Source organism: Balaenoptera physalus, assembly GCF_965194825.1.
Source record: "Balaenoptera physalus genome assembly, chromosome: 18".
In the NCBI taxonomy this organism is placed as follows: Eukaryota; Metazoa; Chordata; class Mammalia; order Artiodactyla; family Balaenopteridae; genus Balaenoptera; species Balaenoptera physalus.
In genome coordinates this window covers 37,310,319-37,336,999 of record NC_138899.1, presented here as the reverse complement: position 1 = coordinate 37,336,999, position 26,681 = coordinate 37,310,319, and the positions used below count along the sequence as shown (strand labels likewise).

Below are 26,681 nucleotides of genomic sequence, written 5' to 3'. Positions count from 1 at the left end.
TGTGTTAGTTTAGATGTACAGCAAAGTAGTTCAGCTATACATACATATAAAAGAATACATACATATATATATTCTTTTTCAGATTCTTTTCCCTTATAGGTTATTACATATATTGAGTATAGTTCCCTATGTTATACAGTAGGTCTTTTTTGGTTATCTATCTTATATATACTAGTGTGTATATTTTAATCCTAGATTCCTAATTTTTCCCTCTCCCATACTCTTTGGTAACCATAAGTTTGTTTTCTATTCTGTGGGTCTATTTCTGTTTTGTACATAAGTTCATTTGTATCTATTTTTTTTAGATTCCAAATATAAGAGATATAATATGATATTTGTCCTCTTTAGGTCCATCCATGTTGCTGTGAATTGTACACCACATCTATCACCTATCTTTTTTATAGCACACTTTTCATTGTTCTGCAGAACAGAAAATAGATTTATTATATATTGTATTTATTATCAAGTTTAAAAATAATTATTTAAAGAGTGCCATAGAGATTTTACCATGATACATTATATATGCCTAGCAATTATTAAAAATTGATATTACTTCAATTGTCCCAAAAGTTTAGCAAAGTCACATGTTTGATTGTCATTTCTAACAACGATTTAAGTATGTAAAGAATCACATTTTTATAATTAAAATAGTATCTTGCACAAGTATTTATAAAATGGTAAATAGTAATGAGTGTGAAGTTTCCAATAACAGAAAAATGAAAAAAATTCTAGAGACTCATTTAAAGTGTTTCTCATCACTGGGGAAATATTAAAATACATAATTTAAAATTGCCTTGTTCATTTATACTTAGAAAAATACATCAATATAAAAGTAATGCAATTATTTATTTGCATATTTTGATGAATGACAAACTATAATTTTTTTCTCTGAATTGTGAATATGGTGTTTACATTGGTTAGACCAACCAGTATTCTAATAATTAAATATGGACTTTAAAGTGAACATTACCCTAATGCCAATAAAGTCTTGTGTAAGCACATATGAGGTAGAATATTTTAAATGTTTATACATATACATGGTGCTTAGGAGAGTACAAAGCACCATAGTATAACAGCAGAGAGTATGTTGATACTGCTCTCTCAAAATTCAAATTAATAGTAAGACATGTAAGTAAATAATTGCAATATACTGAGTCTAATTAAATAAAAACTTTAAAGAAAGTGATAATGTAAAAAAGAAAATAAAAATGTAGAGATGGGTAAAGTTTCAGGGAAGTGATTTTTAGAAGCTGCTGGTTTTATCCACTCCCTTTTCCCAATTATCTACATCTCCTGAGTGAAACTACTACTGTACCTGGAAGGGAGGTGAGTGAGAATGAAGTTTTGGGCTCTGTAGGTATCTGAGCATACACAAGCTACTGTGCTTTCTCTCCTGTGAACTGAGCCCAGTGTTAGAGATCTTGTGGAGGAGATCAGAAAGTAACAGAAGCAGATGAGATTTGTCAACAGATATTCTACAACCCAGAGAAGCCATTTTGTTGATCCATGTAGAACTAGAAAAAAACAGGGTATCATTGAAATTAGTAGGAAGACCCTACCTACTTCTGAGGATAAGAGTTCAGGTAGAGCAGGGAGCAGATAGAATTCTTCCTGAATCTTTAAATGTCTCACACTGGCCCCTGTACAAAGACGTAAGTGGGAGAATCTACTTCATTTTCTGTGAATTGTAATAAGATAATCCAACAACTTGATTCCCTGAGAAACTGAGAAAAAAGAAAAATAACAATCAGTCTACACTCATACAGATTAAGAATTGATCAAATTATCAGAAGTGGACACAAATTAAAAATAAAAATAAAACTGAAAAAAACAAAACTGAGAATATTTAAATACAGTACTTTTTTTGGTGTGTGGAATCAAAGCACGTAATTTCTTTTTTTTAATTCAATACATAAAGTGAAGGAAACTATGGCATTCACTTTGAGTTCTTAATCAGTGACCAGGAAGATCAAGAAGATATGTTAGAGCATAGAGCCAAAATAAAATAAGGTGTAAATTGTGAGGGAAAGCATAGGAGAATTAGACAATAGATACAAAAGATTTTTGAAAAGATGAGTAACAAGAATTTCAAAAGCAGAAATTTAAAAAAAAAGAGAGAAAAGAGAGGAGATGACTATATAAGAATTAGAAGAAAATATCTCAACTGAAAATAGTTTTAAATCTGAAGGTGAAGGTCTCACTGAGATTCTAAGGGACTGATTGAAAAACATACAAACAAAGAATATACAATAGAAATCTCCAATTCAAAAGAAACTGAGAAAAATATGATTCCTGGGACTCCTGTACTTCAAATCAATTTATCAGACTTGGTTTTTGTTTTTTTTCAAAACCGGAACATGGAAGACAGTGAAAGAAAATCTTAAGACTTCTGTGAGAAATATATTTCTTCTCAACAGTCTAAAAGCCTACAAACATATGGAGGATGGGAAGGAGAGAAAGATTAGTTTCCCTAATAGCCTGTCCTATACAAAGTCAGATTTGAGAGTGGGCGTGGAGGGCTGGGTTACAGTGTCTTGGTGGGAGAACCAGTGCAACTTACTGGAGAAAATAGTGGAAATGTTGTGTGTAAAGATAGTAGAGAAATTTGTGTCTAATTATAAGTAACCAGAAAAGAAAGGTAATCATTAATGAAATGAGAAATTATATTAGAGTTTTACAAAGTAACAAACAAGAAAAATGGAATATCTATTTCAACAATAGAAACGATGAAGAGTAAAAATGACTAAAATAGTCTAAAAAATATAACAGGAAAAAATAAATATTTTAAAATCACCCATCATTACATCAAACATGTATTAAATAGTGTTGTTAAAATACAGAGGCTGCCAGATTGTCCATAAATAAAAATACAAAAATTATATGTATTTAACATAATATATACATAAAGTTATTTAAAAAAGTGTTTTAAAATATTTCATGGAAAGTGATGTCAGATAACTAAAAAAAGCAGTAGTGACAATAATAATGTTAGAACAATATAGATTTTGAGTTTAGCATGACATTGAATTGATAGGTATACTGTATAAGACAGTTTCAATTTGCAATAATTTGTTGTATATGACAGAAATTTGATGTCTAGTTATAAAAAAGCAGAAAAGATGAGACCACATTTATGATTCTAAGTTAAAATAAATTTCTAAGAATATGAAATGTCTAATAGATATAAAATGCATTTTTAAAGTTTAAGAAATGAATAACAGAGTCATTAACCTCTTAAGAATTACACTTTCAAATATGTGTATATGTATATTCAGGTATGTATATATATTCATATTAATATATGATGTTAAAAATCTACCAAGTACTCAGCCACAAATACCTGTGATCTACATCACAAGTAATGCATGGTTTCCCAGAAAAAAACAATTACATAAATTGGATTGTATCAAATGCATTACTAGAAGATATTAATTAAAATGGAAGCTGTAAAGCTGGTTAGAGATATACATATAAAAATTTATCAGGGCCAAATGGCTCACAAATAACCTTGAAAGAACTTATAATACAAATACCATTAAATTATTTTAAGACTAAGAAATAGATAAAATCAGTAAAATTTCTTAGAGCAGCACAGTGCTACCATAACCTTATATGCATAATTAAAATCAAACTAAGAACCAAATATAAATATTGATGCAAAAACTCTAAACAAAATCTTAGTAAAAATCCAGTGAAAAAACAAAAATACAGAGCCTAAGAATACAGACAACTTTTGCCATTACAAATTATCAAAACAATTTACTATATTAAAATTTAAGGGAATGAATCATATGCTTCTATCAATAGATGCTAAAAATCTGTTAATAAGACCCAGCATTAAATGATAAATAAAACTCCAAGGAGAGTTAGAATATTATAGAGGGCAATGGCATTCAAGAAAAATCTACTTAAGGGGAAAAAAAGCAATTATTTAATTTATCAAGTTGTAAAAGTCTTATTACTTGAAAACAAGAATGTTATGGATAGGAGTTATGGCAAAAACCTGGGAATCTGGAGACAAGAAAAATGAAAATAACCAAAATGTTTTTCAAACACCTCATGTAATGCATGATCCCCTTAGGCGTTTATGTGGTGTGCATATGTGTCTGTACATATATGTGAATATATTACTGAAATCTTTCTGGATTTTAAAGATTTTTCTAGAAGGACAGCATTTGGTCTCCATGTTATTGCATAAGTAGGATTTTGCCAGACAGAGGAGGATTTGAGGATACTGCAAGATGAAGAAATATAATTTTAAGGATACCCAGTCTATTTATTCAGTAGTACCTGTATAGTGACCTTGTGAATGACTTATTGTTCTAGGTACAGGAATTACAATGACTACATGTAGCTCTTGTTTAGGAAGAAATTTGAGCATGTAAAAGTGCTAGCACATAAGAATACTGGTAGCACAAGGTGTAAGGCCCTCTAACTCCCATATTTACTCACTGAAAGAGAAAGAATATTGAGCAAATAGGGCCAAATTCCTAGAATATAATTGGTAAGTTCTTTTCCAAGCCTGGATGTGACTATGTTTTTGGACCTCCCTTTTTTGCACAAGTGGCAGCTGATTTAGGGTGCACACAGTGGCACTCTTAGACATTTGCTTCTAAGGGGGTGCCTAAAGTTGTCGTTTGGTCTCACTCATGTGTTTCTTTCAATTATGTGTTGAGTGTCTATTCTGCCAGACAATATGCTGAGAATAATTATTTAAAATCAGAGATTAGTTACTCTTGATTTTATTTTTCCTTTTAACAATATAGTATTCTGCCAGGAAAACAAACCAGAAAACAAATAAATAAATAAGCAACAAATTGATAACACAAGGATGTATAAATATAAAAAAATGGTGATGGCTATAGGGTGGTAGTAGATTAAATATCTACTGTGGAGATATTTAAACTGAGAAATGAACAATGCTATGTAGCAATGGTAGTTGAGTGTGCTTGAAAGGATACTTCAGGAGGAGAGAGCACGTGCTCTGTGGTAGGAAAGAGTTGCTGTGCTAGATAATTGAGAGAGCAGGGTATGTAGAGTAGGGTAATTAAGAGAAAGAGGAAAAGAGATTTAGAGATAGGCAGTATATTAAATTATGCATGGTCTCACAGGCCTTTCTTTACAAAATGGTTCAAGGCTTTAAGTTTTCACATCAAGCACAACAGGCAATAATTAGAAGAAATTAGATTTATTTTATGAGAGGGACATTGGTTGGGTTTTTGATCACATGTTAGACCCTCCAATTAGATGAAATGTCTCCATTTAATTTCATAGAACAAGCTGAGCTAAAATTAAAATATCCTCCTTTTGAGATGTCTTTGAGTGATCCAGTGAGAAACTGAATATATTAGGCCCAAGGCCATGAATGCAACCTCTGGATACAAATGTAAACATGAATTTGTTTTGTAATCCATTTGATTTTTTTCCACTGATTTCCAGCAACCTAGATACAAATGGGGTAACTAAGAGTTGGGATAATATTTATCCACATGGTTGATGTAAAAAATATCATGGAAATTTTGCTACACTTGGCAAGAGATTGAATGAAGTAATAGGCTGCGGAAGCAGATAATATAAACTAGAATATGAAGTAAGTGAAGACAGGAAAGAATGGAAGTTGCTGTAAAGTCAAGGATAAATGTAGTGAATACAGGTAAGGCAAATGATGGAGCATAAGAGTGTGTGTTTTAAACATAGGATATTCAAATTTACGGTCAGCTGTGGAACAAGTCTGAGTGATGAGAAACATTTATCATGAGTCATGATGGAGCACTGATAAAGCAAGATGAAGGTGATATCCCCCCAAATGAAGGTGTGGAGAATATCAAAACTGCAGTGTCTCCAACATTGAATGTAGGATTTAGAATAGGAAAGAACATGCCTATCCTAGTGATAAATATAGAATTATAGTCAAAAGCAGAATCTAGATCCAAACAATGTAGATTTGAATCTAAATCTCACCACACATTAATTGGTGATCTTGGGAAATTTACTTAACCTATTCTGAGTTTAACTTTCCCATCTGTAAAATAGGGATAATAATAGTATATATTGCATACAGTTGCTCTGAGAATTACGGATTATTATATGGAACCTAGAAGAGTTCCCAGTATATAAGAAACACTATAGAGTGTTAGATAGATTAAAAAAAAAAAAAAAAAAAAAAAAAAAAAACCTTTCAATAAAAGGTTTTGGGAAGAGCGATTAGTCATGCCGCAGCATAGTGAACAAATGAGCCGGGTCATTAAGTAGACTAGGAAATACAGTCAGGCTAGGACTGGAAGAAGCACGTTGATTGCTATTAAGAAACATGGGAGAGAGCTAGAGAGAGGGAACATGAAGAGGACAGAAAAGAAAATACAGTGTCATACAGCCAAGGGCAAAGAGCTTTTCAAGGTGGTGGGATTTGCTTTTCACTTCTGCTGTGTTATGAGAAATCATAGAAGCAGCAACTCTGAAACATATTTGTCTCCTTTGCTGTTAAAATCTGCTCTAAGATTTGATGCCAAATGTTACAGCTTTCAAGCTGATGCTTCAGTAAGTTGTTTACTCCATTAGCTGAATTGTGAAACTTAAAAAAAATTGTATTGAGAATATGCTTCTCTGAAATACAAGCCACTTTAAGGTAGGTGAGCATGTGTGTGTTATCGGTTAAATTAGCTTCTCTGTTGATCCTTATCAAATAATACTGAACTTTGTTTTGTTACCTAGGTGATAGATAAAACAAGAAGTAACATCCAGACGGAAAGCTAATATTTTTAAAAACATAGTTGCTTTGTTAAAGGAAAAAATATAATACAGAAAGACAAATTTTGGCAATAAACTAGGTGAGAATGAGGGAGACATGGAATTTTTAAAAATAGACTCCCAGCTATGTCTTGGGATATGACAACAGAAAAGAAAACATCAAATAATTAGAGTACAAGATTAGAAAAGTTTTAGAAATTAATGAATTGGCCTTACTGATTCACAGGACCCATTTCTATTTACCAGGAGAGGCATATGACTCTGCTAACAACACTGTGCAATAATTTGATATTCCTGTTACACACAGAAAACTATCTGAAGATGAAAGAACATTCCACTTTGTCTAAATCTATTCAAAATGTTGATTAAGATGATGATGGAGAAATATTCATAGGAGCTTATAATACAGTAGACACATCTTAGCTGCTAAATATTGATTTTCCTCATACTTTTCAAAACTGTGCTGTTCTGTATTTTTTAGACCATTGATTATTTTAAGTCCGGGTGTATTTAAGTGTGAGGGAACCACATTAAGTGTGGGGCTCACTGGACATTGGTGATGTATACAGAGCTATCTATATATTATCATTTCTCGCTACCTGCTTATTTATTCATTAGAGAATAAATATTAGTTCAGTCTAATTAATTAAATATATGGTTGTTAAGGATTTACAGGTAGAAAGCATATAGGGAGAAGCTGAATTCCCCTTTTTTCTTCTAAATTGATTTAGTTATATCCCTCATGTCCTACAGTAACTTTTTCCTTCTGTCTCTTAGATGGTAAGCTTTGATTTCTCCTGTTCTATTTAAAACACAACTTTAAAAGTCTGTGACATTCCAGGGACTTCCCTGTTGGTCCAGTGGTAAAGAATCCACCTTCCAATGCAGGGGACGTGGGTTCTATCCCTTGTCAGGGAACTAAGATCCCACATGCCACAGGGCAACTAAGCCCACGTGCCACAACTACTGAGCTCACACACCTCAACGAGAGAGCCTGTATGCTGCAAACTACAGAGCCCACACAACACAACTACAGAACCCACGCACCATGGAGCCCACACGCCACAGCTAGAGAGGGAAAACCCGCACGCCACAACAAAAAGCCTGCATGCACAACGAAAAATCCAGCATGCCGCAACTAAGACCCGACTCGGCCAAAAAACTAAATTAAAAAAAGTTTGTGACATTCCGCTATGAGAATAGAATAAGAATGACTTGTATCTGAATATTGCAGGAGTATTATAGTAAGTGAAAGAAGCCCATCACAAAACACCACGTATGGTATTCTTCCATTTATACGAAATATCCAGAATATACAAATCCATAGATTCTTGAATGCCTGTGACTGGGATGATAGGAAAATTGGGAGTAACTGCTGATGAGTATGATGTCTCCTTTTAGGGTAATGAAAATATCCTGATATTAGATATAAATGTTTGGACAACTCTGTGACTACAATAACTGACTTCTATACTTTAAAAAGATGTATTTTGCAGAATGTGAATTATACCTCAATAAAGTTATTTGAAAATTAAAACTGCTAGCCAAGACTAACCTCATTAATATCATTTTTATACCTTTATAGTGAACATCCAAACTGACATTTTGCTTGTTATTCCTGTGCTTTAAAAACATTTTTGTAATGTCAAAGAAAAATTGCACTGCCTGCACAGTCAAGTGAGACTTATTCAAGACTATTTCAGTAGAGGAGAGAGGTTGAACTCAACTTCACTGAAACAAAAGGCAAGAGAGTTTTTAAGCACTGGGGTCAGGTATTAGAAAAGTACTGGAGGATGTCAGGGGGAAACTGTTCAATGTGATTAGGTCACCTGTGTTCCTACTAGTGATACTTGCCTTTTTCCTCTGCATGTAAAATTTGTTTATTCAACATCTGTTTTAGTATTACCTGTTTACAGCTGGTTTAAAAATTTGATTATAATATGCTCTGTTACTCCATGCTTCCTGTGCTTGGGTGTTAGTGAGTTCTTTGTATCTATGGGTTTAGAGTTTTATTTATTTATTTTTTTAAAAAACTATTCAGCTTAACTATCTCACAGCTCACTGTTTCTCTGTTCTTTTTTGGTATTGTTCCTTTATATTTTGTATTACTTCTTCCTGTATTTTATTTTACGTAATCTAATTGTTCTCTTCATATTCACTAAACATTTCTTCTGCACGTGTTTAGAACTTTTCCTTTTGCCTTTCTGTTATTTATTTCCAGTTTGAATATATCATGATCAGATAATATACTATGTATGATTCAATTTCTTAAAATTTTCAAGGCTTGTTTTATGTATTAGGATAGGGTATATTTCATATATGTTCCATGGGCACAAAAAAGAAATGTATATTCTGCTGTTGTTGGCTACAGTGTTCTATAAATGTCAGTTCATATTGGTTGATTGATTGTGTTGATGAGTTATTATGTACCTTGCTGATTTCTAGCTAGTTGTTCTGGCAATTTCTGACTGATGGGTGTTGAAGTCTGCACATATAATTTTGGATTTGTCCTGTAAAATCTATCAGTTTTCCATTACATATTCTTTTGTTTGATGCATACAATTTTAGGTTTGTTATGTCTTCTTGAAGACTGAACTGTTTATTGTAATTTGTTCTCCTCTCTTTCCCTGGAAATTTTCTTTATTCTGAAGTCTACTTTATCTGATATTAATATATCCACCCTCTTCTTTCTTTTGATTATATTTTACATAATATATATTTTCCATTCTTCTAATTTCAACCAGTCTATATCATTAGATATGAAAAGAATTTCTTGTGGACATGATATTGCTGGGTCATTTTAAAAATCAACTCTACCATCTCTGTCTTTAAATTTGTGCTCATATTTCAGTATAGATGATGGTTGTTGGATGAGATATTTGGAAATCCCATGTTTTAAAAAAACAACTGGAGATTTTGTTGTGTTAAGCTTGTGTTGTGTTTCTTGGTCTATTTTCCTTGAACTTAAGAACTTCAGTGCCAGTTTATTAGGATAGACTTCAGTTTTCTGTGTTAATTTCTTATATATAAAAAGTTTAAGCTAAAAATTATATATTGAATACCTTAAATAAAAAGTATTTTATCAATCTTTTAGTATTTTAGGCAGAAATGAGATTTTAGCAATTTCTGTGTCATCTGAACTAGATTAAGATATGCAGTGTTGGGCTTCCCTGGTGGCGCAGTGGTTGAGAGTCTGCCTGCCAATGCAGGGGACACGGGTTTGAGCCCTGGTCTGGTAGGATCCCACATACCGTGGAGCAACTGGGCCCGTGAGCCACAATTACTGAGCCTGTGCGTCTGGAGCCTGTGTTCCACAACAAGAGAGGCCGCAATGGTGAGAGGCCCGCACACCTCAATGAAGAGTGACCCCTGCTTGCCACAACTGGAGAAAGCCTTCACACAGAAATGAAGACCCAACACAGCCAAAAATAAATAAATAAATAAATAAAGTAAAACCTTCCTTAAAAAAAAAAAAAAAAAAGAGAAGCTTTAAAATTGCAGACCCAGCCCTGGGATCAAGCTCCCATACAGGGATGTCTCACATTGCCGCTCCCATCTCTCCTTTAAAAAAAAAAAAAAAAAAAAAAAGATATGCAGTGTTAACCACAATTTAACTTGGAAAAAAGAATGATTTTCTTTCAGAGTTTAATCAAATATATTTTATATACACATTGTATACTATATTCCATTGTTATTAGCTCACTTATATCATCATTATCATCATAAATTGTCTAATTTCTTTTAATGTTAATAATAAACAAATTGAAATGAAATTTATTTTGAGTCCACATTTCCTTCCAAATAACATCTTTCTCTTATCACCTTCAGAACCAAAGTATGTGTGTGTGTATACATTTACATACACTGCATTTTGTGTCTCCTTGTGTTAGGTATTATTTTGTGTTTGTTAAAATATGTTTGTTTCTTGACTTCTGAATCACTAATAATTATGAATCACTAACAATCCCACCTCAGTAGACACCTCTTGTTAATATCCTTCTGAGACACCTCTTTTTTCTAGTTGATCTACTTTTTTTCAGGATGTAGCATGGGTTTTCTTCTATCATTACACTTTTTCTTTAAATTAGGAAAACTGAAATTTTATTTTAAAATATTTAAATTTTATCTTTGTTTTTCACTTACTAAATTTAAATCCCCATACATATACATCTTCATTCTAAAATACATACTAGTTCCTTTTTCAGTATCACAATTAGATATGAATTTAAAAAGATCTTAGCCTTCTGTGTTACTTCATTCTCAAGGTCAAACAGGACTTTCATCGAAACAGTTTTATAATCAAGTTCAAAATTTTAATCTCATTAGAGCCTTTAAGATTGACAATAAAATGTTGAGGCCTATCACAGATTTTAGATTTTTATGCATTTAAAATATTGTTATTTTTCCCTAAGTAATTATTTAATAGATGTAATTATTTAATATCCAAATTTGACATATCCAAATAGGAACTCTTTGTTTCTTCCATAAATTTGCATCCTCAAGTCACAACCCAATCTTCTCCATTACATTAAATGTCCAGGTCATGTACAAAGACTTTAAATTATTTTTAATTCAGAAATACAGAAATTATTCTTGATTACTTATTTCATTTACCTCACCTTCTTGTATCTGATCCAACAGCATGACACAGTCATTATGCATCTAAAATATATTTATAATCATTATGTTTTCATATGTTTATCTCCATTCCCTTAGTTCTGACAATTATCTTATATTGCTCCACCTCCAAAACCATTTTTACCACAACATTAAAAGTGATCTTAAAATACCATCGACCTCATTTCAAGTTGGCAGCATAGAAGGACGTGCGTTCACTCCCTCTTGCAAGAGCACCAGAATCACAAATAGCTGCTGAACAATCATTGACAGGAAGACATTGGAACTCACCAAAAAAGATAACCCACATCCAAAGACAAAGGAGAGGCCACAATGAGATGGTAGGAGGGGCACAATCACAATAAAATCAAATCCCTTAATATCTGGGTGGGTGACTCACAAAGTGCAGAACAGTTATACCAACGAAGTACACCTACTGGAGTGAAGGTTCTGTGCCCCATGTCAGGCTTCCCAACCTGGGAGTCCGGCAACAGGAGGAGGAATTCCCAGAGAAACAGACTTTGAAGGCTAGTGGGATTTGATTGCAGGATTTTGACAGGACTGGGGGAAACAGACTCCACTCTTGCAGGACACACACAAAGTAGTGTGTGCATCAGGACAGAGGGGGGAGGAGCAATGACCCCATAGGAGATTGAACCAGACCTAACTGGTAGTGTTGGAGGGTCTCCTGCAGAGGTGGGGGGTGGCTGTGGCTCACCACATGGACAAGGACACTGGCAGCAGAAATTCTGGGAAGTACTCCAGGAATGAGCCCTCCTGGAGTCTGCCATTAGTCCCACCAAAGAGCCTGTAGTCTCTAGTGCTGGGTCACCTCAAACCAAAAAACCAACAAGAAGGGAAGTCAGCCACACCCATCGGCAGACAAGTGGATTAAAGTTTTACTGAGCTCTGCCCACCAGAGCAACACCCAGCTCTACCCACCACCAGTCCTTCCCATCAGGAAGCTTGCACAGGTCTCTTACATAGCCTCATCCACCAGAGGGCAGACAGCAGAAGCAAGAAGAACTATAATCCTGCAGCTTGTGGAATGAAAAACCACATTCACAGAGAGGTAGATAAAATGAAAAGGCAGACGACTATGTACCAGATGAAGGAACAAGAAAAAACCCAGAAAAACAACTAAATGAAGGGGATATAGGCAAACTTCCAGAAAAATAATTCAGAATAATGATAGTGAAGATGATACAAGACCTTGGAAAAAGAATGGAGACAAAGATCAAGAAGATGCAAGAAATTGTTAACAAAGACCTGCAAGAATTAAAGAACAAACACCTGGAAGAATTAAAGAACAAACAAACAGAGATGAACAAAAAAATAACTGAAATGAAAGATACACTAGAAGGATTCAATAGCAGAATAACTGAGGCAGAAGAACATATAAGTGACCTGGAAGAGAGAATGGTAAATTCACTGCTGTGGAACAGAATAAAGAAAAAAGAATGAAAGAAATGAAGACAGCCTTTGAGACCTCTGGGACAAAATTAAACACACCAACATTCACATTATAGTGGGCCCAGAAGGAGAAAAGAGAGAAAAAGGACCCAAGAAAATATTTGAGGAGATTATAGTTGAAAACTTCCCTAACATGGGAAAGGAAATAGCCACACAAGTCCAGGAAGTGCAGAGAGTCCCAGGCAGGATAAACCCAGGAGAAACATGCCGAGACACACAGTAATCAAATTGGCAAAAATTAAAGACAAAGAAAAATTATTAAAGCAACAAGGGAAAAATGACAAATAACGTAAAAGGGAACTCCCATAAGGTTAACAGCTGTTTTCTCATAGAGACTCTAAAAGCCAGAAGGTAGCGGCATGATATATTTAAAGTGATGAAGGGAAGAACCTACAACCAAGATTACTCTACCCGGCAAGGATCTCATTCAGATTCGATGGAAAAAATCAAAAGCTTTATAGACAAACAAAAGCTAAGAGAGTTCAGCACCACCAAACCAGCTCTACAATAAACACTAAAGGAATTTCTCTAAGTGGGAAACACAAGAGAAGAAAAGGACCTACAAAAATAAACCCAAGAAAGATGGCGGAAGAGTAAAACGCAGAGATCACCTTCCTCCCCACGGATACATCAGAAATACATCTACAAGTGGAACTGCTCCTATAAACACATACTGAATGCTGGCAGAAGACCTCAGACCTCCCAAAAGGCAAGAAACTCCCCACGTACCTGGGTAGGGCAAAAGGAAAAAGAAAAAACAGAGACAAAGAATAGGGACGGGACCTGCACCAGTGGGAGCGGGCTGTGAAGGAGGAAAGGTTTCCACACACTAGGAAGCCCCTTCACGGGCAGAGACTGCGGGTGGCAGAGGGGGGAAGCTTCAGAGCCACGGAGGAGAGCGCAGCAACAGGGGTGCGGAGGGCAGATCAGAGAGATTCCCGCACAGAGAGTCGGTCCCGACCAGCACTCACCAGCCCGAGACACTTGTCAGCTCACCTGCTGGGGTGGGCGGGGGCTGGGAGCTGAGGCTCAGGCTTCGGTTGGATCACAGGGAGAGGACTGGGGTTGGTGGCATGAACACAGCCTGAAGGGGTTAGTGCACCACAGCTAGCTGGGAGAGAGTCCGGGAAAAGTCTGGAGCTGCCGAACAGACAAGATACTTTTTCTTACTTTTTTGTTTCCTGGTGCGGGAGGAGAGGGGATTAAGAGCACTGCTTAAAGGAGCTCCAGAGATGGGCACGAGCTGCGGCTATCAGCGCGGACCCCAGAGACGGGCATGAGATGCTAAGGCTGCTGCTGCAGCCACCAAGAAGCCTGTGTGTGAGCACAGGTTAATCTCCACACCTCCCCTCCCAGGAGCCTGTGAAGCCCGCCACCTCCAGGGTCCCGTGATCCAGGGACAGCTTCCCCGGGAGAACGCATTGCGCACCTCAGGTTGCTGCAACGTCCCGCCGGCTTCTGCCGCTGCAGGCTCGCCCCACATCCGTACCCCTCCCTCCTGCCAGCCTGAGTGAGCCAGAACCCTCGAATCAGCTGCGCCTTTAACCCTGTCCTGTCTGAGCAAATAACAGACGCCCTCAGGTGACCTACTCTCAGAGGCGGGTCCAAATCCAAAGCTGAACTCGCAGAGCTGTGCGAACAAAGAAGAGAAAGGGAAATCTCTCCCAGCAGCCTCAGAAGCAACGGATTTAAGCTCCACAATCAACCTGATGTACCCTGTAACTGTGGAATACCTGAATAGACAATGAATCATCCCAAATTGAGGAGGTGGACTTTAGGAGCAAGATATATTATTTTTTCCACTTTTCCTCTTTTTGTGAGTGTGTATGTGTATGCTTCTGTGTGAGATTTTGTCTGTATACCTTTGCTTTCACCATTTGTCCTAGGGTTCTGTCCATCTGTTTTGTTTTTTTTTTTTTCTACTTAAAAAACTTTTTTTTCTTAATAATTATTATTTATTTTAACAATTTTATTTTATTTTACTTTATTTTATTCTCTTTCTTTCTATTTTTTCTCCCTTTTATTCTGAGGCGTATGGAGGACAGACTCTTGGTGCTTCAGCCAGGCATCAGGTCTGTGCCTCTGAGGTGGGAGAGCCAACCTCAGGACACTGGACCACAAGAGACCTCCCAGCTCCACGTAATACCAAATGGCGAAAATCTCCTAGAGATCTCCAGCTCAACACCAAGACCCAGCTTCACTCAATGACCAGGAAGCTACAGTGCTGGACACCCTATGCCAAACAACTAGCAAGACAGGAACACAGCCCCATCCATTAGCAGAGAGGCTGCCTAAAATCATAATAAGGCCACAGACACCCCAAAACACATCACCAGACGTGGACGTGCCCACCAGAAAGACAAGATCCAGCCTCATCCACCAGAACACAGGCACTAGTCCCTTCCACCAGGAAACCTACACAACCCACTGAACCAACCTTAGCCACTGGGGACAGACACAAAAAACAAGAGGAACTACAAACTGGCAGCCTGCAAAAGGAGACCCCAAACACAGTAAGATAAGCAAAATGAGAAGACAGAAAAACACAGAAGATGAAGGAGCAAGGTATAAACACACCAGACCTAACAAATGAAGAGGAAATAGGCAGTCTACCTGAAAAAGAATTCAGAATAATGATAGTAAAGATGATCCGAAATCTTGGAAATAGAATAGACAAAATGCAAGAAACATTTAACAAGGACCTAGAAGAACTAAAGAGTAAACAAGCAATGATGAACAACACAATAAATGAAATTAAAAATACTCTAGAAGGGATCAATAGCAGAAGAACAGATAAGTGACCTGGAAGATAAAATGGTGGAAATAACTACTGCAGAGCAGAATAAAGACAAAAGAATGAAAATAACTGAGGACAGTCTCAGAGACCTGTGGGACAACATTAAACGCACCAACATTCGAATTATAGGGGCCCCAGAAGAAGAAGAGAAAAACAAAGGGACTGAGAAAATATTTGAAGAGACTTTAGTTGGAAACTTCCCTAATATGGGAAAGGAAATAGTTAATCAAGTCCTGGAAGCACAGAGAGTCCCATACAGGATAAATCCACAGAGAAACATGCCAAGACACATATTAATCAAACTATCAAAAATTAAATATAAAGAAAACATATTAAAAGCAGCAAGGGAAAAACAACAAATAACACACAAGGGAATCCCCATAAGGTTAACAGCTGATCTTTTAGCAGAAACTCTGCAAGCCAGAAGGGAGTGGCAGAACATATTTAGAGTGATGAAGGAGAAAAACCTACAACCAAGATTACTCTACCCAGAAAGGATCTCATTCAGATTTGACGGAGAAATTAAAACCTTTACAGAGAAGCAAAAGCTGAGAGAGTTCAGCACCATCAAACCAGCTTTACAACAAATGCTAAAGGAACTTCTCTAGGCAAGAAACACAAGAGAAGGCAAACACCTACAATAACAAACCCAAAACATTTAAGAAAATGGGAATAGGAACATACATATCGATAATTACCTTAAATGTAAATGGATTAAATGCTCCCACCAAAAGAACCAGACTGGTGGAATGGATACAAAAGCAAGACACGTATATATGCTGTCTACAAGAGACCCACTTCAGACATAGGGACACATACAGACTGAAAGTGAGGGGATGGAAAAAGATATTCCATGCAAATGGAAATCAAAAGAAAGCTGGAGTAGCAGTTCTCATATGAGACAAAATAGACTTTAAAATAAAGACTGTTACAAGAGACAAAGAAGGACACTACATAATGATCAAGGAATCGATTCAAGAAGAAGATATAACAATTGTAAATATTTATGCACCCAACATAGGAGTACCTCAATACATAAGGCAAATACTAACAGCCATAAAAGTGGAAATTGACAGTAACACAATCATAGTAGGGGACTTTAACACCCCACTTTCACCAATGGAGAGATCATCCAAAATGAAAATAAATAAGGAAACACAAGCTTTAAAGGATACATTAAACAAGATGGACTTAATTGATACTTATAGGACATTCCACCCAAAAACAACAGAATATGCATTTTTCTCAAATTCTCATGGAACGTTCTCCAAATCAAGCCTTGGTAAATTTAAGAAAATTGAAATCGTATCAGGTATCTTTTCCGACCACAATGCTTTGAGACTAGATATCAATTACAGGAAATGATCTGTAAAAAATACAAACACATGGAGGCTAAACAATACACTACTGAATAACGAAGTGATCACTGAAAAAATCAAAGGAGAAATCAAAAAATACCTAGAAAAAAATGACAGTGAAAACACGACGACCCAAAACCTATGGAATGAAGCAAAAGCAGTTCTAAGAGGGAAGTTCATAGCAATACAATCCTGCCTTAAGAAACAGGAAACATCTCAAATAAACAACTTAACCTTGCACCTAAAGCAATTAGAGAAAGAAGAACAAAAAAAACCCCAAAGTTAGCAGAAGGAAAGAAATCATAAAGATCACATCAGAAATAAATGAAAAAGAATTGAAGGAAATGATAGCAAACATCAATAAAACTAAAAGCTGGTTCTTTGAGAAAATAAACAAAATTGATAAACCATTAGCCAGACTCATCAAGAAAAAAAGGGAGAAGACTCAAATCAATAGAATTAGAAATGAAAAAGGGGAAGTAACCACTGACACTGCAGAAATACAAACGATCATGAGAGATTACTACAAGCAACTCTATGCCAATAAAATGGACAACCTGGAAGAAATGGACAATTTCTTAGAAATGCACAACCTGCCGAGATTGAACCAGGAAGAAATAGAAAATATGAACAGACCAATCACAAGCACTGAAATTGAAACTGTCATTAAAAATCTTCCAACAAACAAAAGCCCAGGACCAAATGGCTTCACAGGCGAATTCTATCAAACATTCAGAGAAGAGCTAACACCTATCCTTCTCAAACTGTCCCAAAACATTGCAGAGGGAGGAACACTCGCCAACTCATTCTATGAGGCCACCATCACCCTGATACCAAAACTAGACAAAGATGTCACAAAGAAAGAAAACCACAGGCCAATATCATTAATGAACATAGATGCAAAAATCCTCAACAGGGCTTCCCTGGTGCTGCAGTGGTTGAGAATCCACCTGCTGATGCAGGGGACACTGGTTCGAGCCCTGGCCTGGGAGGATCCCGCAACTGGGCCCGTGAGCCACTACTACTGAGCCTGCGTGTCTGGAGCCTGTGCTCTGCAACAGGAGAGGCCGCGATGGTGGGAGGCCCGTGCACCACGATGAAGAGTGACCTCCACCCACCACAACTAGAGAGAGCCCTCACACAGAAGTGAAGACCCAACACAGCCAAAAATAAATAAATCCTCAACAAAATACTAGCAAACAGAATCCAAAATGTTGCACATTAAAAGGATCATACAACATGATCAAGTGGGGTTTATTCCAGGAATGCAAGGATTCTTCAATATACGCAAATCAATCAACGTGATACACCATATTAACAAATTGAAGGAGAAAAACCATATGATCATCTCAATAGATGCAGAGAAAGCTCTCAACAAAATTCAACACCCATTTATGATAAAAGCCCTACAGAAAGTAGGCATAGAGGGAACTTTCCTCAACATAATAAAGGCCATATATGACAAACCCACAGCCAACATTGTCCTCAATGGTGAAAAATTGAAACCATTTCCACTAAGATCAGGAACAAGACAAGGTTACCCACTCTCACCACTATTATTCAACATAGTTTTGGAAGTCTTAGACACAGCAATCAGAGAAGAAAAAGAAAGAAAAGGAATCCAAATCGGAAAAGAAGAAGTAAAGCTGTCACTGTTTGTGGATGACATGATACTGTATGTAGAGAATCCTAAAGATGCTACCAGAAAACTACTAGAGCTAATAAATGAATTTGGTACAGTAGCAGGATACAAAATTCATGCACAGAAATCTCTTGCATTCCTATACACTAATGATGAAAGATCTGAAAATGAAATTAAGAAAACACTCCCATTTACCATTGCAACAAAAAGAATAAAATATCTAGGAATAAACCTACCTAAGGAGACAAAAGACCTGTATGCAGAAAATTATAAGACACTGATGAAAGAAATTAAAGATGATACAAATAGATGGAGAGATATACCATGTTTTTGGATTGGAAGAATCAACATTGCGAAAATGACTCTACTACCCAAAAGCAATCTACAGATTCAATGCAATCCCTATCAAACTACCACTGGCATTTTTCACAGAACTAGAACAAAAAATTTCACAATTTGTATGGAAACACAAAAGACCCTGAATAGCCAAAGCAATCTTGAGAACGAAAAATGGAGCTGGAGGAATCAGGCTCCCTGACTTCAGACTATACTACAAACCTACAGTAATCAAGACAGTATGGTACTGGCACAAAAACAGAAATATAGATCAATGGAACAGGATAGAAAGCCCAGAGGTAAACCCATGCACATATGGTCACCTTATCTTTGATAAAGGAGGCAAGCATATACAGTGGAGAAAAGACATCCTCTTCAATAATTAGTGCTGGGAAAACTGGACAGGTACATGTAAAAGTATGAAATTAGAACACTCCCTAACACCATACACAAAAATAAACTCAAAATGGATTAAAGACCTAAATGTAAGTCCAGACACTACCAAACTCTTAGAGGAAAGCATAGGCAGAACACTCTATGACATAAATCACAGCAAGATCCTTTTTGACCCAGCTCCTAGAGAAATGGAAATGGAAACAAAAATAAACAAATAGGACCTAATGAAACTTAAAACTTTTGCACAGCAAAGGAAACCATCAACAAGACCATAAGACAACCCTCAGAATGGGAGAAAATATTTACAAATGAAGCAACTGACAAAGGATTAATCCCCAAAATTTACAAGTAGCTCATGCAGCTCAATAACAAAAAAAACTAAAAACCCAATCCAAAAATGAGCAGAAGACCTAAACAGATATTTCTCCAAAAAAGATATATAGATTGCCAACAAACACATGAAAGAATGCTCAACATCCTTAATCATTAGAGAAATGCAAATCAAAACTACAATGAGGTATCATCTCACACCGGTCAGAATGGCCGTCATCAAAAAATCTAGAAACATTAAATGCTGGAGAGGGTGTGGAGAAAAGGGAACACTCTTGCACTGTTGGTGGGAATGTAAATTGGTACAGCCACTATGGAGAACATTATGGAGGTTCCTTAAAAAACTAAAAATAGAATTACCATACGACCCAGCAATCTCACTCCTGGGCATATACCCTGAGAAAACCATAATTCAAAAAGAGTCATGTACCAAAATGCTCATTGCAGCTCTATTTACAATAGCCAGGACTTGGAAGCAACCTAAGTGTCCATCATCGGATGAATGGATAAAGAAGATGTGGCACAAATACACAATGGAACATTACTCAGCCATAAAAAGAAATGAAATTGAGTTATTTGTATTGAGGTGGATGGAGTTAGAGTCTGTCATACAGAGTGAAGTAGGTCAGAAAGAGAAAAACAAATACTGTATGCTAACATATATATATGGAATGTAAGGGGAAAAAAAAAACGTTCATGAAGAACCTAGTGGTAAGACGGGAATAAAGACACAGACCTACTAGAGAATGGACTTGAGGATATGGGGAAGGGGAAGGGCAAACTGTGACAAAGTGAGAGAGTGGCATGGACATATATACACTACCAAACGTAAAATAGATAGCTAGTGGGAAGCAGCCGCATAGCACAGAGAGATCAGCTCAGTGCTTTGTTATTACCTAGAGGGGTGGGATAGGGAGGGTGCGAGGGAGGGAGATGCAAGAGGGAAGAGATATGGAAACATATGTATATGTATAACTGATTCACTTTGTTATAAAGCAGAAACTAACACACCATTGTAAAGCAATTATACTCCAATAAAGATGTTAAAAAAATAAATAAATAAACCCAAAACAAGTAAGGAAATGGTAATAGGAATATACATATTGATAATCACCTTAAATGTGAATGGATTAAATGTTCCAACCAAAAGACACAGGCTTGTCGAATGGATACAATAAAAAGACCTGTATATATGCTGTCTACAAGAGACACACTTCAGAACTAGAGACACATACAGACTGAAAATAAGGGGTTGAAAAAGATATTCCATTCAAATGGAAATCAAAAGAAAGCTGGAGTAACAATACTCATATCAGAAAAAAAATAGATTTTAAAATAAAATATATTACAAGAGACAAGTAAGGACACTACATAATGATCAAGGGATCAATTGAAGAGGAAGATATAACAATTTTAAATATATATGCACCCAACATAGGAACACCTCAATACATAAGGCAACTGCTAACAGCTATAAAAGAGGAAATCGACAGTAACACAATAATACTGTGGGACTTTAACAACACCTCACTTACACCAATGGACAGAGCATCTGGACAGAAAATTAATAAAGAAACACAAACTTTAAATGACACAATAGACCAGATAGATTTAATTGATATTTAATGGATATTTCATCCAAAAACAGCAGAATACACTTTCTTCTCAGGTGTACACAGAACATTCTCCAGAATAGATCACATCTTGGGTCACAAATCAAGCTTCGGTAAATTTAAGAAAAGTGAAATTGTATCAAGCATCTTTTCCAACCACAATGCTATGAGATTAGAAATAAATTACAGGGAAAAAAATGTAAAAAACACAAAAACATGGAGGCTAAACAATACGTTACTAAATAACCAAGATATCACTGAAGAAATCAAAGAGGAAATCAAAAAATACCTAGAGACAAATGACAACAAATACATGAGACTACAAAACCTATGGGATGCAGCAAAAGCAGTTCTAAGAGGGAAGTTTATAGCAATACAATCCTACCTCAAGAAACAAGAAAAATCTCAAACAAACAATTTAAACTTACACCTAAAGGAACTAGAGAAAGAAGAAAAAACAAAACCCAAATTTAGTAAAAGGAAAGAAATATAAATATTAGAGCAGAAATAAATGAAATAGAAACAATGAAAAGAATACCAAAGATCAATAAAACTAAAAGTTTGTTCTTTAAGAAGATAAACAAAATTGATAAACCTTTAGCCAGACTCATCAAGAAAAAGAGGGAGAGGACTCAAATCAATAAAATTAGAAATGAAAAAGGAGAAGTTACAACGGATACTGCAGAAATACAAACCACCATAAGAGACTACTATAAACAACTCTATGCCAATAAAATGGACAACCTGGAAGAAATGGACAATATCTTAAAAATGTGTAACCTTCCAAGACTGAACCAGGAAGAAATAGAAAATATGAACAGACAAATCACAAGTAATGAAATTGAAACTGTGATTAAAAATCTTCCAACAAATAAAAGTCCAAGACCAGATGGCTGCACAGGTGAATTCTATTAAACATTTAGAGAAGAGCTAACACCCATCTTTCTCAAACTCTTCCCAAAAATTGCAGAGGAAGGAACACTCCCAAAGTCATTCTATGAGGCCACCATCACCCTGATACCAAAACCAGACAAAGATACTACAGAAAAGAAAATTACAGACCAATATCACTGATGAATATAGTTGCAAAAAAACCTTAACAAAATACAAGCAAACAGAATCCAACAACACATTAAAAGGATCATACACCACGATCAAGTGGGATTTATCCCAGGGATGCAAAGATTCTTCAATATATACAAATCAATCAATGTGATACACTATATTAACAAACTGAAGGAAAAAAAACATAGGATCATCTCAATAGATGCAGAAAATCTTTTGACAAAATTCAACACTGATTTATGATAAAAACATTTCCAGATAGTGATCATAGAGGGAACTTACCTCAACATAATAAAGGCCATATATGACAAACCCACAGCCAACATCATTCTCAATGTGAAAAACTGAAAGAATTTTCTCTAAGATCAGGAACAAGACAAGGATGTCCAACCTCACCATTATTATTCAACATATTTTTGGATGTCCTAGCCATGGCAATCAGAGAAGAAAAAGAAAAAAATGAATACAAATTGGAAAAGAAGAAGTAAAACTGTCACTGTTTGCAGATGACAAGATACTATACATAGAGAATCCTAAAGATGCCACCAGAAAACTACTAGAGCTAATCAATGAATTGGGTAAAGTTGCAGGATAGAAAATTAATGCACAGAAATCTCTTGCATTCTTGTACACTAACAATGAAAAATCAGAAAGAGAAATTAAGAAAACAATCTCATTCACAATCGCAACAAAAAGAATAAAATACTCAGGAATAAATCTACTTAAGGAGGTAAAAGATCTGTACTCAGAAAACTATAAGATACTGATGAAAGAAATCAAAGATGACACAAACAGATGGAGAGATATACAATGTTCTTGGATTGGAAGAATCCATGTTGTCAAAGTTACTATACTCTCCAAGGCAATCTACAGTTTCAATGCAATCCTTATCAAATTACCAAAGGCATTTTTAAGATAACTAGAACAAAAGAAATTTAAATTTGTATGGAGACAAAAAATAAATAAATAAATAAATAAACCCAAATAGCCCAAGCAATCTTGAGGGAAAAAAAACAGAGCTGGAGGAATCAAACTCCCTGACTTCAGACTATATTACAGAGCTACATTAATCAAGACAATCTGGTACTGCACAAAAACAGAAATATAGATCAAGGGAAAAGGATAGAAAGCCCAGAGGTAAACCCACACAAATATGGTCAAGTAATCTATGACAATGGAGGCAAAGATATACAATGGAGAAAAGACAGTCTCTTCAATAAGTGGTGCTGGGAAAACTGGACAGCTACATATAAAAGAATAAAATTAGAACACTCCGTAACACCATATACAAAAATAAACTTCAAATGGATTAAAGACCTAAATGTAAGACTAGACACTATAAAACTCTTAGAGGAAAACACAGGAAGAACACTCTTTGACATAAATCACAGCAAGATCTTTTTTGATCCACCTCCTCGAGTAATGGAAATAAAAACAAAAATAAACAAATGGGACCTAGTGAAACTTAAAAGCTTTTGCACAGCAACGGAAACTATAAAGAATATGAGAAGGCAACCCTCATAATGGGAGAAAATATTTGCAGATGAATCAATGGACAAAGGATTAATCTCCAAAATTTACAAGCAGCTCATGCAGCTCAGTATCAAAAAAAACACACAACCGAATCCAAAAATGAGCAGAAGACCTAAATAGACAATTCTCCAAAGCAGACATGCAGATAGATGACCAAGAGGCACAGGAAAATCTTCTCAACATCACTAATTATTAGATAAATGCAAATCAAAACTACAATGAGGCATCACCTCTCACCGGTTAGAATGGGCATCACAAGGAAATCTACAAACACCAAATGCTGGAGAGGGTGTGGAGAAAAGGGAACCCTCCTGCACTGTTTGTGGGAATGTAAATTGATACAGCAACTATGGATAACAGTATGGAGGTTCCTTAAAAAACTAAAAATAGAATTACCATATGACCCAGCAATCCCACTACTGGGCATATACCCAGCGAAAACCATAATTCAAAAAGACATGCACTCCAATGTTCATTGCAGCACGATTTACAATAGCCAGGTCATGGAAGCAACATAATGCCCATTGATAGACAAATGGATAAAGAAGATGTGGCACATATATACAATGGACTATTAGCCATAAAAAGGAATGAAATTGGATCATTTGTAGAGATGAGGATGCACCTGGAGACTGTCATACAGAGTGAAGTAAGTCAGAAAGAGAAAAACAAATATTGCATATTAACGCATATATGTGGAATCTCGAAAAATGGTAGGGATGAACTGGTTTGCAAGGAAGAAACAGAGACACAGATGTAGAGAACAAACGTATGGACACTAAGGGGGGAAAGGGAGGGTGGGATGAATTGGGAGATTGAGATTGACATATGTACACTAATGTGTGTAAAATAGATAACTAATAAGAATCTGCTGTATAAAAAAATAAAGTAAAATGAAATTCAAAAAAAATCATTGACCTCTGAAAGCACTTTAATAACTTTGTTACACAGGAAAATAAGTTTAAAATCTTTCTTATTCATTTAATATATACATCAGGTACTGGAGGTGGGTGAAATGAGTGAAGGTGGTTAAAAGGTGCAAATTTCCAGTCATGAAACGTATAAGCCTTGGAAATGTAATGTACAGCTTGGTGATTATAGTTAATAATACTGTACTGTATTTTTCAAAGTTGCTAAGATAGTACATCTTAAATGTTCTAATCACAAGAAAAAAATTTTGTAACTATTTGTGGTGATGAATGTTAACTAGACATTGTTGTGGTCAAATCATAATATATACATATATCAAGTCATAATGTTATACACCTGAAACTAAATAATGTATAAGTCAATTATATGTCAATAAAAAGAAAACAAGTACCACTTCTATACAACATTATAAGACTCTTGAAGTCATACTTTGAAAAGTTTGTAATGATGAGAAGAAAAGTTCAAGATAAAATATCATATAAAGTCTAATATACAACATTATATTCTGTATGATCTCAACTTGATAAATATATGTATGTAAATATCCAGTGGGAAAAAAAGTAATGATAGTGTTTCCTCCATGACTAAATGGCCTAAGAATAATTTGCATAAATGTCACATGTTTCCCTTCCAAACCAAGAAAGCACAGGTTGGACTGCCTACTTAAATTTGAATTTCTAATACATTATTAAAGTTGTGTCACAGAGTTCTTGTGAATAGTTTTAAGGTGTTTATAGACCAGGTTACACTCATTTATTTATTTTTTTAGTTTTACTGAAGCTAGTATAAAAAGTATATTTAAAATATATATATTCATCAGACATTTATATGTATTGGTGCTAATTTTAACAATCAAATCAGATATATTCCTTATATCATGAATTTTTCTATATACAATATACACCCACCAAAACTGCTATTTTTCTTTTACCTGACAATACTGAGTATAAAATTCAAAGTTGATTTAATGACAGAGGAAATAAAATACTGTCTTAATTGCAGCTCATTTATTTTGTTGTTTTTAATCAAAATTATACACTTATGCATAAAATTACATACTAGTTCCTTTTTCAGTATCACAATTAGATTTTGATTTCAAGAGTTCTTAGCCTTTTGTGTTACTTCATTTTCAAGGTCAAATAGGACTTACATTGAAACAATTTTATAATCCAATTCAAAATTGTATTGTCATTAGAGCCTTTAAGATTGACAATAAAATGTTGAGACCTATCACAGATTTTAGATTTTTATGCATTTAAAATATTGTTATTTTTCCCTAAGTAATTATTTAATAGACATATTTAAACAAAGGCACTTAAACAGAATTTCTGACATATTGAAGTTTCTTTGGTGCTCAAATTATAGTTTAACCATATGTAAATGATGCACACACAATGCTGAGACATTTTGCACTATGTACTACTCTCAAATTTTCTTACATTGACAATCAGCCTTCTATTGTATGTACCAACCAATTGTCCTAACATAACATTGACAATAATAATTTTTCAAAATTACCAAGCAAAATTTAGGACTCTAAGTTGAAACTCCATTGGATGCTAGATCAAAACACCAGAAATATAAGAAGATGAACTTTCTATGTAAGGCTCAACCTTGTTTAGAGTAATCAGGGACAGCTCTGTCTCAGCATACTCCTCTGCCTGGAAGCTGAATGTTGCTTTTCATATTTATTGTTAAGTGCATTTGAACTGTGAAACATGTCTATAATATTATCAAGAATTTATTATAAATGTGATCAATGTTTCTAAAGTTATGTGCAAGCTGCTATAGAAATGCATATTCAACTTAAATTAATATTGTCTAAAGTTCATGTTGTCTATTTC

The 26,681-nt window shown here is 35.2% G+C and overlaps 1 long non-coding RNA gene across 1 annotated transcript in view; it reads right to left on the bottom strand.

Moving 5' to 3' along the window:
* The window catches only part of LOC309647513, a 52,656-nt gene extending 38,981 nt beyond the window's left edge, over positions 1-13,675 (bottom strand). The window contains exon 1 of the long non-coding RNA XR_014256102.1: positions 13,508-13,675. This is a non-coding gene — a long non-coding RNA (uncharacterized lncRNA). The remainder of the gene's footprint in view (positions 1-13,507) is intronic.
* Between the last annotated feature and the right edge of the window lie 13,006 nt (positions 13,676-26,681).